At 38.6% G+C, this 13130-nt stretch overlaps 1 long non-coding RNA gene across 1 annotated transcript; it reads right to left on the bottom strand.

The window, feature by feature from the left end:
• Nucleotides 1-729: 729 nt before the first annotated feature.
• Nucleotides 730-1600, bottom strand: LOC140831778 (uncharacterized). The gene is made up of 4 exons (XR_012117933.1): nt 1542-1600; nt 1360-1463; nt 965-1140; nt 730-886 (listed from the first exon to the last, which is right to left on the bottom strand). It is a non-coding gene; the product is annotated as an uncharacterized lncRNA (long non-coding RNA).
• Nucleotides 1601-13130: the final 11530 nt, after the last annotated feature.

Raw genomic sequence — 13130 nt, forward strand, 5'->3', positions numbered from 1 at the left:
GAGAGTGGTCGACCTTAAACGACAGTTGTGGACCAAAAAGGAGAGTGGTCGACCTTAAACGATAGTGGTCGACCAAAAAGGAGAGTGGTCGACCAAAAAAGAGAGTGGTCGACCAAAAAAATATCGGGGAATTACATAACAAACAATGTCTGTCCTATAATTACATAAAATTGTCCGATACATCACAACAATGATCAATCATTAAGGAACATATTACAAGCTAAAAAATATCTAAACTCGGATACTATTCTATCATCTAAAGTTAGTACTAATTGCTCACTCTTTCTAGACAAAGAGTATCCAGCAACAGCTAACACAAATGCTCCAGAATCTTCACTGTGAAAAAAAAAAAGAAAATGAGAAGTTATTATTTACTGTACAATTAAAAAAATGAAGTTATTATATTTTAAATAGAAAGTTGTCAACATACTGTATAATCTTGGCACTGAATTCATCATGTAGTTTTATATTCCACGGCTTCTCGGGGTGTGGGTTGTTCCCAACAATGGATAGCAGACGAGCAGTGTCTATAAGTATAGGTTCTATTTCCTCATTCAGATATTTGAAGTTGGGATCGTCCCTTCGCTGCAAGTAATATATAATATACTTATTCACCCATGTAACGATAAAAAACAGCGCCTATCTCTGTCGAAAGGGATGAGAATTCTTCATGCCTTTTCCCACGAGAGACAGGGACATTCTGGATCACTACCTTTCACTATCGCACCATCCCCACAAGATTTGTGTTGAAAACGTTATCTTTATCTTCAGCCAATACTGACATCGAAGTGTAGAAATGTCTGTCCATCAACGACACATCTGGCGACATCACTTCAGGATGTCGGATCTGCATCTCAAGCAATCCACGAAGAGCTTTGCCGATGTGCTGAATTCAACAGAACAAAAGGTTTTCAATGTTTTAAAATAAGTTCTCTACAAATTTAAACGCTTTATAAATTCTTACACAGAGAGTGACACGCGAGTTTGCGATTGCCATGGGCCCGTAGAACGACTTCTCATATTCGGCATAAAAACCTCGAATCCTACTTGGCAAACGGTCGAGCATCGATGCCCTAACTCACGTCAGCGAGTTTTTTACCTTCAGTGTCACGGTCTCTGCAAGTGGCCTCACACCGTCATCTATAATTGTCCCAAACTGACGGTTCACTGCGTAAATTGATCAACTGTAACAACTTTAATGCAAATTTGAACAATAAACAAGGTGTAGTGTAATAACCTCTCGATGTGGTCGCCTCGCCACTTGAGTTACGCGCATCCAGAGTCACTTTAGTATCTGAAAACCAAAAGTATATTGTTTAATATACTATTCATAAATATAAAATCAAAAAAGCGCATTACCTCACCTTCTGCGGACTCTTCTGTAATGCCTGGAAGGTTAGCCTCAAATATCTGTTGGGTTTGGCTACTACTCCCAATTTCCCTACCCAGATTATCATCCACACCTAATAGCGTACACTAAACAAATTAAAATAATAACAACTTTAATGCAAATATGAATAGACTAGGTGTGGTGTAATAACCTCTCGACGTGGTCGCATCGCCCCTTGACTTACGCCAATCCGGAGTCACTTAAATATCTAAAAAAAAAATATATTGTTTAATATATTATACATAAATATAAAATCAAAAAAGTGCATTAACTCACCTTTTGAGGACTCCTCTATGTTGTGTTTGAATAAAATTAACTCACCAAAATCTGCCTCGGATGATTTCCTCTTCCGCCCTCTGCTATAGTCTATGCTATAAGCTTTGTTCTGATGCACTGGCATGTTAGAACCCATCTCAGTAAAACCATCTCTAATCTGTTCAGTCAAACTCGATCTCAACTCATCGAGAGCAAGATTGAAACTCGATTTCATGTAAGGCCGTATTTATACTCCTGATACACGCCCTAGTCTCAATAAATTCTGCTGACATCTTAACATGCATAGACGTAACGTAATCCTCCAAGGCAGTAAACCGCCTCTCGAAATTATGCTCCAAGGGTGATGGGTGGCGGGAAGGATCGAGTCAAAAGTGGACTCTAGGACCCATACGTACGCATCTGAGAACTGGTGCTAGAGCTGGATCTATTGAGATCACTAGAACGGGTGCCGAAAACGTCCAGAGATGCATGTGCAGAAGGCGTGTGCTGGACTGATCTACTGATATCACCATAAATGTTGCCGGAATCATCCGGAGAAGAATGTGAGAAGGCTTGTGCTGGACTGAGGGATACTCCAGAGGGTACTCGCTACATATGATTGTTTGACCTTGACTCCAGAGCTCGAGTACCCGAGTGATGAGCGCATCAGGCGCATAATCAACAAAAAGCCCGGTCTTATAATACGGTGAAACTAGCTCCTCAGGAGTAGGAGTAAAAAATCTAAGACAATCCTGCATATAATTAATAAAAGATCAGAATAATTAAAATTATATTCCACAGTTATTATATCAAATCAATTCATATTACTTACATCTATAGCACAATCACCAAAGGCTGCAGCGATATCAACGCCAGTTGGGGCATGGTTTGACGGCCACGTGTTAGTCACCCACTGAAACATCATGGGCAACATACAACCCGTCCACATCTCTTCTCCTTGCAAACTTTTGTGCCACTCTCGGATGACATTCATAAGCGAGGATCTGTAAAATAAATTTCAAACAATGTTACTAGTAGAAATAAATATAACAAATCCACTTTAACATTTAAAAAATAATATACCTGCAGAGGCAGAACAAAACCACCGACAAGGAATCTTCCCTCAACTTCTTTCCGACCCTGTCCCTCGGTGAGGTAATTATATCGCCCTAAAAGGTCCTTCTTCAAACATCAAACCGCATCCCGATAGGCTACTCTACCCCAGAGATAATGTTTGAACCTATCCAAATCATCTACAAGCCTCAAGTATTTTGGTTGATTTTCGTCGTCTTTTTCCTAGTCGCCTCACGGAATACAGTACAACAGATGTATAGACTAGCCATCTTTATCTTCTCCACGTCTATACCAGTCTCATTCTGCTCTTGGACAATAATCGTTCCCTCCAAATCACTCAAAACAATCTCAGCCTTATCGGGAAAGTGTGTGGTGCCAAATACACCTCTATCTGGTAAATATTCAGGCTCTATAGCGCAATCGAGACTCGTTATTAAACAATACTCTAACAGAGAAAATCTAACTGGCTTTTTGCGCACCACCACCACAAATCATCACTACTACTATCAAGTATCTGATTACTCATTAAATACCATAACATTTGACTGGAAATGTTAAAATCTCTCTAATACCTAACCAAATTACCGAAAGGCAACTGCTCGAAAAAATGGGTTCTCTCATCGTTGTTCAAATAACGATGAATCTTCTCAGCAATCTCTTTATATCTTGATTGAATTGTAAATTTGCATTGAAAAATTGCATCCATGCCTAGTTTTCTCGGCAAATAGACCTGTGACACAAAAAAATACCTTAGTAAAGTTAGGAAAAAAATTACGTTACAAAAAATATTGGTTGACCATAAAAGTTGGTTTGGTGCTCTTGGAATTGGAATAAGTTCGGCAGCGGATCACGCAATATTGGTGAGCATTTGATAGATTATCCAACCCCGAGCAATCTTAGTTATTGGTGGGGGCCGTTGAGTCGACGCCTGCCATACCATCCCCGAAAGGAGCGAGATTGATGGATGAAGGTACGTCGTTTAGAGAGGTTAAGGTTATCTATACAAGTTCTTTTCATTTCAATTCAAGAATAAAACCTCGTCCGAGAACTTATATAGGGATGGATTTCCTGCTGCGAAGCAGTTCTTCCATACCAACTTGGTGCTCCTGTTCCTAGAGGTTGGTTTATTTTCCCCAAAAGTTCTTCCAAATGCCACTTCTTCCCGTCGCATCGGTCTTCAGGACGATCTAGTCACAGGTTTTCACTTTGATTTGCAATCACACATAGGTATCGGATCACAAGATTCGCTACCTTCTACCGTCCATTCGTTGGGTGATCCCTTGCTCTCATGTTCGAGTATTTGCTCGTCGTTTAGGCCCGTGAGTGAGATTTCTGCTCATTGCAGTCCCCTCCGGGGTGAAGCTGTTTGGTTAGGTGGAGCTTGGGATGCCCCTATCCCCCACTGAAGGCGATGGAAGCTGTACGTCGGGTAATTGAGTATACCCGAGTTCTTTCTCTTCTTTCTTTTTTCAAAGTCATGATCAGAATGAAAGGATCCGAAGGAGGCTGGTGCATCAAGTTCGAAGAAGATCTCAATCTATAATGAAGAAATGATAGTAGCTCGTTGTTTGGTAGACCACATGTGGTCGACCAATGGTCGACCAACTTTGTTGTCGACCAAAAAACGTGGTCGACCATAAAAGTTGAGTCGATACGCACACACACGCATCAAACATAAATAAAAAAAATTGACTAAAATTCAGAAGCAAAAAATCGAAATAAACGCGAAAATTACCACATTTTCGTTTGCTATTCCTTCGGTTGAGTTTGCGAAGCCTCGAGGGAAGGGTGTTTCCGGGAACAGAGGGTTTACGGTGGAATAAGGTTCTCTGTTAATTTTTTGGCAAAGAGGTATGTTTAATCATGTGTTTAGATTTTAAACTTTAAACATAGGGACATAAAGGTAAATTTACTTATGGATCCTTTTTTTAAAAAAATTCACAGTAGAGTCCGTTTTCCCTAATTTTCCCTTTTTTGTCTGTGTGGGGACCCAGACGCTAATTCGTGTCTTAATCATTATTAATGTCAAATATAACAATTACGAAAAGTGGGACTATTTTTTTTTTTTCTTTTTTTAAAATATAAATGCGGAAACGTAATAGTAATCTATTTGATATACATATCAATATCAAAGTGCAAGTCATGTACTACAAGTCTCTATCTCAACTAGGTTCAACGAATATACATCCAGTGCTGAATCATATCCTGCTTCTGGGCCCGGATCTCCACGCTATCTATAATCTCTCATCCTCTTCCTGATCCTGATCCTGATCCTGTCCCACCTGTTGTCAAGCACACATACAAACAAGACAACAGCCGGATAACTCCGGTGAAAATTACATTCCCAGTATAAATCATGTATACATGCATTTCATATAAACAAATATAACAGCATGAAACAAATATTCACAGCATGTGTCAAAATCAAAACATGAATCAATATAAACTCTGAATCACACTCCGTGATTCTTAGACTCTGACTCGACTCATCCTAATCTAGGGATCCCGATCTGAATAAGAACATACACCCACCTACACTCCCGATCGTGGTGGTGGCACGTTCTTATTCACGGACTTTGGCTCTTTCCATATCGAACATCAATAATAGAAGAAACTCCAATTCTATCAACTCCGATATAACCAAATGTCTGGTGTCTTGACCTATCCGTCACAGACTTTGGCACTTTCTCCAACTCAGTATCTTGTGACAATGTGCCCGTGACGATTCCATCACTATCAGGCACCCCTGTCACGAGATCAATCGCCTCTGCCTAGGCGTATCCACCTATGACTCAATACATAAATCAATATATCAAAGATATCAATTTCATTCAATTGCAAATATCAATGCAATAAAGTAAAGTATGTGATTTTGGGAAACTCAAGTCAATTGGACTCGAGTTGTGCAATCCCGCCTCAACATCAATTTATACCTTTCTCTTCTCGGTCTGACGAAGTCGAAGTCTCGAAGTCAAATCTATCCATATCCAATCTGAAATGACAATATCGAATGGACTGTGTCAATATACGGCTCAATTCACGGCCTGTTCTGATCAATATTCAAATCAAGACATAAGCTGATCAATGTCAATGATACAATCTCAATAACCCTGTCAATTTCAACATCACAGATATAATAACACGGCTCATAATCAATATCAGTATAACCTGAAATCTTAATAATAACAGATCATAATCTCAACTCTGTACAATCTCGCAATACCGGCAATACAATATCAGTATACACGAATCAACAACTCATCTGATCCACATCTGAATAATATCAATATACCCAGCAATACAATATCAATCAGATATCAATCCCAACATCTCATGATCGATAACAACATAATTCTGATATCAAATCGGTGTAATCACAATCAAATCAACTCTGAAATTCATAACAATTTCATACGGTATCGGTTCTTCGATCCGCTTTTGATTATACGATGTCTGATATTGCAAGAACAACATATATCAATCTTATCTGATTCTGGCAGTATCATAATTTCAAATCATATTAAATTGTAACAAAAATTACGTTCAGTTGAAGCTCTCGTCGCTAGAAACACGGTACTGTACTCAGATTCAAAATCAGACGGGCGGATCATTCGCAAATCTAAATTTTAAATTTCGAAGGAATTTTAAAATCTCCTCCGGCCCCTTTTTCTCATTTTTCCTTTTTTCTGTAATTTTGAATGGATGAATTTATATATATATATATCTCGTGCATGGCAAAGGACGGGTGGCTCATTCTATGTACTGCACGCCTCACGCATATACGCGACCTACCTTGGCGCATATGCGCGAGACAATATGTCTCGGCACGTAGCATCACTGCAACTCGTGCATATGCGCGCCCCATCGTCGCGCATATGTGCGAGACCTACTGTCTCGGTGATTTACAACTCGCGCATATGCGCGCCTCCATCCGACACATATGCGCCAACTTCTCTGCTATGCTCGCGCATATGCGCCCGTCCATGTCGCACATATGCGCCAACAATTTTGGACTTCCCCTTGGCTTCTCACAGGGCTCGCGCATATTCGCGCACACTTCTCGCCCATATGCGCGAGGTCTTTTGCCACTCACGCGCATATGTGCGGATCCTCATCACGCATATGCGCGAGGTGTTCTGCCCTCGCACATAATTCGTGTTTTCTTCTGTCTTTTCCGATCTAATCCTTTCAGTCTATAATCACCTCAATTATCACCAAATCATTTCAGATCACGGTAATCAAATCTCGGGCCTTACATTTCTCCCCCCCTAAGATACGATTTCGTCCCCGAAATCACAGGCAGTCAACTCGTATATCACAGGTAATCATATCAGATATCAAATCAGATACAAGAAGGAGATATATACAAAAGTTACAAGAAAACTCACCTTAATAAAACAATTCTAGGATCGCTGTCTCATTTTGGATTCTGTCTTTCAAGTAGCTTCTTTGATATTCTAACAACTCCATTGAACTTTCAACATCAGAATAGTCTTCATTCAACATCAACAGCTGTTATCAAATTTGTTTAATTCCAGTTAATTCAATATTCAATTTTCTGCCTCAAATATCAACGGTCATCTTCTGACGTTGGCATACGTAATCTGTCTATTCTGAGCTGTCTTCATTTCTTTTAAATCAGCTTCACTTTTCAGTCATATCTCTAATCATATCAGGTTCAATGTCCGGAACCTCAGAGATATTATTTCAATAAAGAGAGAATCTGCACTTCTTATCGTATAATGTTACAAATGATGCAATCTCGACACTCGTCTGATAGCCGTTTGTACGAAAAATCACGACATGACATAAATCCTGTCAACTAGTGCTAAAATCAAGCACTACAACTCTAAACATATTCTCCAAAATCCGGATAATCCACTCTGACTGTCCGTCAGTTGGTAAATGATATGCAGTACTCAGATATAATCTTGTACACAACTCTTGCTGTACACTCTGCCAAATGTGAAAAATCAACCAAGATCATGGTCTGATATAATCAACTCTCGACACTCTGTGTAATCTAATCAATTTTCTGACAGAAATCTCAGCAATATAATCATATATGTATGTCTTCACGTACGAGCTAGCACTCGCAGACTGGGTCAGTCTATCACTTCTAACTCAATCAATGCACAATTCCGAGAGGAATGCAATAGCTTCATCACGATATCCCTGGAAATGTAATTCCATTTCCATTCAAGAATCGATAAGATATATAACCAATCTCCTGGTTTCATTCTTTCTGTCTTCATCTGATATCTGAATGATACTCTGCTCTATCTATCGATAATCGAGTTCTGCCCATTCTAATCAACTTTTTGAACTGTTTCAACTCTCAAAATCAGCTCTGGTTCGGCTTGGACGGTATCGAGTCTCAACTGTATACAATCTGTATCAAATACTGCTTCAGAAAATAACAATTCTCAATCAGATTTAGAACAACAGTAAGATATAATAGTCTGCTAAACTCATAGGACTGTAAATCTCTGATACTGATGTCGATCTCGGCCAACTGATCGCGGTCTCAACTGTATTATAATCAATCGATATACTATCTCAGAATATCAGCTACCCTGAATACAATCTGTCTCAGTCAAGATTCACATTTCAACAGTTTCTGTATAAAATTTTTCGGTTCCCAGAATATTCAATACAATACACAGATATTCAACAAAATCACTCATATTCTTCGAATATACCAAAATATCATAGATCAACAAATCAGAAAATCATCAAAATATTCTGAACACAGAGTTTATCAACTCATAACCATAACTGAAGTATCCCAAAGAGAAATATTCACTCCAATGTAACTCTCAGGCCGTAAATCCTTTAACTGATCTTTCAATGTTTTCTATTCAATCAGTATCATTCGGAACGAAGTTCTAGAAATAAGAACAGTACCTGATATCGGGTCAAGGCTGAAATCAATCTTCCTGATTAAAGGCAAACCCGGAAGCTCATCTGGGACGACTTTAGCAACGCTCCTGTCACTGGCAAATCAGTCAATGATACGCTCCATCTCAGTAAATCAACTGAATACATAAGGAATCACTCTGTTCCTTTCAATATCATCGAGTCAGGAACATCACATATATCAAAGGTATTCTAAATCCAGAATCCTGACCGTACCATGTTCATTCTTCCGCCATTTCAGGTCCGAATCTTACCATTTCCTGGAAATAGTCTGCAATAGCTCTGTACTTTGCCAACACATCAATATGAATAATGTGGTCAAAATCAGATAACACCAGTACAATACAAGCTAACTCATTCTCATTCTCATCTCACTGTAGTATACGATATTTCACTGAGTTCGCTGATATCAAAACTCTCCCCAAACGGTAAAGAGATAACATACTACAGTAGATATGAACTCAAAAGATAAAGCATATATCAATGCAATTTATTCAGAAATCATATACGTGATGTACTAATATTTCTCAATATATATATACGTAGAATAATTATAAAAGATGAATTACCTGCCACTATATCATCAAGTGCATCCTAGGTCTGCTCCTTGGTAACTACAACCATTCTGGCTTCCTGCTGACCCTGGTTGGGACTGAGTAGAGGGTGGTTGGAAAGAGTGAACAACAGATGATAGTCTATCAGTCTGAGTCACTGATCCAAATGACTCTGCTTCCTGGAATCTTCGGAAACCTCTCTGTGGACAAACTCTAGCAAAGTGTCCTTGCTGTTTGCAAATGTTGCAACTACCATACACTCCTTGGCATTGCTCTGTGAGATGTCTTCCTCCACAGGTTCTACAATAGACTCCGATATAACTCGGGCTAGAACTACTGGAGCTAGATGAACCGCTCCATAACTTCTTGAACCGTTTCTTTCGAGCTTTCAACTGTTATTTCTTCCCAATACTGCCACTACCAACCTCCAATTTCAAAGGGGATTGCAGTAATTGGACTGGAGATTGTTGCTGTTTCTGAGATTGGATCACATACAGCCTTTCTTGTTGTCGAATCAACTTGCCTCAGCTCTCTTTGCTCTATTCAAGGCGTCAGAAAAAGTATAGGGTCGTTCCACATTTACCAATGCAAGTATTCCAGGATTCAATCCATTGATAAACCAGTCAGTTACAACTTCATTATTCCCAGCCACGTGAGGTGCAAAACGTAGCAGGGTAGAGAATTGAGCAACATATTCTTCAATGTTTAGCTGACCCTGTTTCAAATCTTCAAATTCTGCCCTCTTATCTTCTCAGTACGAACTTGGGAAAAATCTTTGATAGTATTCAGCTTTGAAGATCTTCCACGTAATTACTGTACCATGCTGTTCTAAGACTTCTTTGGTTGCAATCCACCAGCTCTTTGCGACTTCCTTTAACTGATGCCCAATAAATTTAACTCTAAGTTCATCTGAGTACTCAAGTGAATCAAACAATATCTCTATATCATCTATCCAGCTCTCACAATTGACAGTCGTTTTAGTACCCCTCAAACGACGGTGTTAATGACTGAAACCTCATCAACTGTTTTTCCATAAGAGTTTCTGACACATCCATCTGATCAGTCACCCTACTTCCTCGTTAGGGAATTCTTCGAGGAGGTATATCTGATGATCACAAGAGTTAGCAATCAAATGAGACAAATCCGTCTCAGTCCCTTTCTGATCAGCTTACCTCTGATCAAAATCGGTTCTGATCCATTCTCAAATAATACACATTACCAAATCAACTCAGATATTCAGGTAACATGTATCTTCAGAAACAGTAAACACATACTGTAATATTAGCATACACAATGTCATTCAATATTATCATAATCACATGCTAGCAATCACATGCAAGGAAAGAAAACTCATTCGACCACGCTCACTATATTCTATTTCAATCTCAAGAACCTACAGTTCTAGACCTATTGCTCTGATACCACCTAATGTGGGGACCCGGACACTAATTCGTGTCTTAATCATTATTAATGTCAAATATAACAATTAAGAAAAGTGGGACTAATTTTTTTTCTTTTTTTAAAATATAAATGCGGAAAAGTAATAGTAATCTATTTGATATACATATCAATATCAAAGTGCAAGTCATGTACTACAAGTCTCTCTCTCAACTAGGTTCAACGACTATACATCCAGTGCTGAATCATATCCTGCTTCTGGGCCGGGATCTCCACGCTATCTATAATCTCTCATCCTCTTCCTGATCCTGATCCTGTCCCACCTGTTGTCAAGCATACATACAAACAAGACAACAGCCGGATAACTCCGGTGAGAATTACATTCCCAGTATAAATCATGTATACATGCATTTCATATAAACAAATATAACAACATGAAACAAATATTCACAACATGTATCAGAACATGAATCAATATAAACTCTGAATCACACTCCGTGATTCTTAGACTCCAACTCGACTCATCCTAATCTAGGGATCCGATCTGAATAAGAACATACAACACCTACACTCCCGATCGTGGTGGTGACACGTTCTTATTCACAGACTTTGGCTCTTTCCATATCGAACATCAATAATAGAAGAAACTCCAATTCTATCCACTTCGATATAACCAAACGTCTGGTGTCTTGACCTATCCGTCACAGACTTTGGCACTTTCTCCAACTCAGTATCTTATGACAATGTGCAATGTGTCCGTGACGATTCCATCACTATCAGACACCCCTGTCACGAGATCAATCGCCTCTGCCTAGGCGTATCCACCTATGACTCAATACATAAATCAATATATCAAATATATCAATTTCATTCAATTGCAAATATCAATACAATAAAGTAAAGTATGTGATTTTGGGAAACTCAAGTCAATCTGACTCGAGTTGTGCAATCCCGCCTCAACATCAATTTATACCTTTCTCTTCTCGGTCTGACGAATTCGAAGTCTCGAAGTCAAATCTATCCATATCCAATCTGAAATGACAATATCGAATGGACTGTGTCAATATACGGCTCAATTCACGACCTGTTCTGATCAATATGCAAATCAAGACATAAGCTGATCAATGTCAACGATACAATCTAAATAACCCTGTCAATTTCAACATCACAGATATAATAACACGGCTCATAATCAATATCAGTATAACCCGAAATCTTAATAATAACAGATCATAATCTCAACTCTGTACAATCTCGCAATACCGGCAATACAATATCAGTATACACGAATCAACAACTCATCAGATCCACATCTGAATAATATCAATATACCCAACAATACAATATCAATCAGATATCAATCCCAACATCTGATGATCGATAACAACATAATTCTGATATCAAATCGGTCTAATCACAATCAACTCTGAAATTCATAACAATTTCGTACGGTATCGGTTCTTCGATCCGGTTTCGATTATACGATGTCTGATATTGCAATAACAACATATATCAATCTTATCTGATTCTGGCAGTATCATAATTTCTAATCATATTAAAACGTAACAAAACTTACGTTCAATTGAAGCTCTCGTCGCTAGGAACACGGTACTGTACTCAGATTCAAAATGAGGCGGGCGGATCATTCGTAAATCTAAATTATAAATTTCGAAGGAATTTTAAAATCTCCTCCGGCCCCTTTTTCTCATTTTTCCTTTTTGCTGTAATATTGAATGGATGAATTTATATATATATATATATATATATATATATATATATATATATATATATATATATATATATCGTGCATGGCAAAGGGCGGGTTGCTCATTCTATGTACTGCACGTCTCACGCATATGCGCGACCCACCTTGGCGCATATGCGTGAGACAATATGTCTCGGAGCATAGCATCACTGCAACTCGCGCATATGCGCGAGAGCTACTGTCTCGGTGATTTACAACTCGCACATATGTGTGCCTCCATCCGGCGCATATGCGCCAACTTCTCTGCCATGCTCGTGCATATGCGCCCGTCCATGTCGTGCATATGCGCCAATTATTCTGGACTTCCCCTTGGCTTTTCACAGGGCTCGCGCATATGCGTGCACACTTCTCGCGCATATGCGCGAGGTCTTTTGCCACTCACGCGCATATGAGCTATAAGCTAAATGCAGCTATGTTTAAAGGCTCTAGTAATTGATATATACTCATTCAACTCACACAAATAATTTGTCACATAATAATATTTGTTACAAGGATGTATTTTGTTAGATTAGATGTCCTGCAAGCCAAATTGTTGGCTAGGGATTTTTTTGACTCAATTGTAAAGAACAATATTTATTTTAATATAATTCATTATTTTATGATTTGTTATTTTCTTTATCTGTATACCCATGTGAACAACATAGATAATGTAACGTCCGAAAAATCAATCCACGTAAACTGCATGCATGCAAAAATATTTTAATTGCTTAATTGTTTTATTTAATTGCTTTTAAATGCTAGCATGATGTTTACTATATGATTAAATATAAAATTT

Source organism: Primulina eburnea, chromosome 5 (assembly GCF_022965805.1).
Source record: "Primulina eburnea isolate SZY01 chromosome 5, ASM2296580v1, whole genome shotgun sequence".
Lineage (NCBI taxonomy): Eukaryota > Viridiplantae > Streptophyta > Magnoliopsida > Lamiales > Gesneriaceae > Primulina > Primulina eburnea.